Genomic DNA, 2,836 nt, shown 5'->3' on the forward strand with positions numbered 1-2,836 from the left:
CCAAGCCTGGATATTGTGTCTACTTGCCTGACCCCTTTCTTTAAAGGTATCTTCCTACTTTTCTTGTGGATAATTAAGGTAGCTGTGGAATCTCTGTGGGTACTTTCTAAGATATTTACGTAAGCGCCCTGCACTCCTTGGTGACGTAAGGCCTCTATGACTGCTGGTATCTCGGCTGTATCAAATGCCTTTTCGTAATCTATGAAAGCCATAAAGAGAGACCGATTGTACTGTGCGGATTTCTCGATTACCTGATTAATGACATGGATGTGATCCATTGTAGAGTATCCCTTCCTGAAATCTGCTTGTTGAATCGGTTGACTAAAGTCCAGTGTTGCTCTTTTGACACGTGTGCTTATCTTTATCGGGAGACCACGTTTCGCCGCTTAACAACTGTAATCGCACAGCGACGGACGCGCCTGCATGTATCCGACGTTTCTGGAAAGTTATCGATGCTTCTACCCGGCTGGCTGTTGTCGCCGAACCTTGTGTTATCTGATTTCATCGCGTAACGCGAATGGTGTAGAACATTGTGGAAGGCACGCGGGTCCAAACGATTAGTCTGGAACATTCGACGACTGCTCTATAAAAGCCGACGCGCTTGACCCGCTGATCAGATTTCCGACGATCGCCGACTCTGTTCGCCGCTTTCGTTGTGCTATAAGTGTAGCCTGTTTTGTGGGCACAGGTTCGCCCAATAAAATCTAGTTTTGCCTTTCACAGTATTGCTACTGTGTTCTTAACGTCACCACCACGTGACATCTGGTGGAGGTGCTTGTGCGTTCATGTACCGAACGCCCCCGCAAAGCCGCGATCCAAGCCCGAAGCCCGAGGACAGAACCAACATCGCCCAAGACCAGCTTGCTAGCCGCAGACTGCAAGGACTGCCCCCAGAGCACGGATTTCTACCTGAGACAACAAAGAAGATCGTGGTCAAGACAACCCCAATGGCTGCCCCAGCGTCCCCCGTTATCCTACAACGACCTCGGGACCCACCAACCTTCCATGGAGCAGCGACTGAAGACCCGGAATCATGGCTGGAGACCTACGAACGAATCGCAACATTCAACAACTGGGACTCCGACGAGAAGCTGCGGCATGTCTACTTCGCCTTAGAAGACACCGCCAGAACTTGGTTTGAGAACAGGGAATCGACCTTGACAATGTGGGACCTGTTCCGTACCGGCTTCCTACGCACCTTTACAAGCGTCGTGCGCAAGGAAAGGGCTGAAGCTATGCTGGACGCCCGAGTGAAGCTGCCAAACGAGAACGTCGCCATCTTTACGGAAGAAATGAGCCGTTTGTTCCGCCACGCCGACCCGGATATGGCCGAGGAGAAGAAAGTCCGCTTACTGATGCGTGGTGTAAAGGAGGAACTTTTCGCCGGGATGGTAAGAAGCCCACCGAAGACCGTCGAAGAGTTTCTTCGTGAGGCGACGAACATTGAGAAGACACTCGAGATCCGGAACCGGCAATTCGATCGCCGCACGAACTATACAAACTACGCCGCGGTTCAATCACTGGCCACCGACGACCTACGCGAGACTATCCGAGCTGTCGTGCGGGAGGAGCTACAAAAGCTGTTCCCATCATCACAGCCTCAAGTGGCTTCGATTGCCGACGCCGTGCGTGAGGAGCTCCAACAACAGCTTGGAGTAGCCCCTGAATCGCCGCAGCCTGAGCCGCAAGCGATGACCTACGCCGCCGTCGCGCGCCGTCAAGGTCCCCCTCCGCGACCGCGCCAGGGCTCTGTCACGCCGCAGTTCCGTCGTCCGCCGCCGCCGCATCCAGCACGACCACCCGTCGTCCAGCGCACCTACGCGAGGAAGACGGACATTTGACGCGCTCCTGACCACCGCCCGCTCTGCTACCACTGCGAAGAAGCGGGTCACGTCTACCGACGATGTCCATACCGGGAGATGGAACTGCGAGGTTTCACCGTGAACGCTCCGCGCCCGCAGCAAGGTGAACGCCCCCGGGATATCGCCGACTACCTCGCCGCTACTCAGTGGAGCTCTCGACGACCGTCGCGTTCGCCATCACCAGGCCGCTACCTGTCGCCGCAGCGCCGACCACACACTGGCCCAGCCCGGGGCCGGTCAGCGAGCCCATATCCGGAAAACTAAAGGCAGCAACCGATGGAGGTGCGGTTGCTGTTCGTCGAACTGACGAAGATCCTCCGCCGCCGACGAAGACGCCGAAGAAACCATCTCGACGACATAATAACGACACGCCGCCGTCCCGAGGAAGTCAGGAAGCCAAGACTACACCGACGAAAGGCGACTTGACGATGCGACGTACCAGCTTCAGTACAACACGACGCAGCCGTGATCCGACGCCAAGACCCAACTGCAATGCAAGACAAAGAACCACCGACCTCGACGTGCTTCTAGACGGCCACGCAGTCACCGCCTTAGTCGACACAGGCGCCGATTACTCAGTCATGAGTGGACACATCGCCGTCCAGTTAAAGAAGGTTAAGACTGCATGGGAAGGCCCTCAAATTCGGACCGCTGGAGGACACCTGATTACGCCGACAGAAATGTGCACGGCAAGAATTACCATTCACGACCGCACTTACCCTGTCACCTTCGTTATCCTCCAACAGTGTTCACGAGACGTCATTCTCGGCATGGACTTCCTCAACCAACACGGCGCAGTCATCGACCTGAAGTCGAAGTCCATAACGATGTCGGAAAATCATGCGATACCGCCGGAGAGCCCTCGTAGTCACCACGCCTTGAGTGTGCTCGAACATCAAGTGAGCATCCCGCCTCGCTCCAGCATTGTTATTTCGGTCGGCACCGATACACTCGCTGACGTAGAAGGCGTCATC

Source organism: Dermacentor variabilis, chromosome 4 (assembly GCF_050947875.1).
Source record: "Dermacentor variabilis isolate Ectoservices chromosome 4, ASM5094787v1, whole genome shotgun sequence".
Taxonomy (NCBI): domain Eukaryota; kingdom Metazoa; phylum Arthropoda; class Arachnida; order Ixodida; family Ixodidae; genus Dermacentor; species Dermacentor variabilis.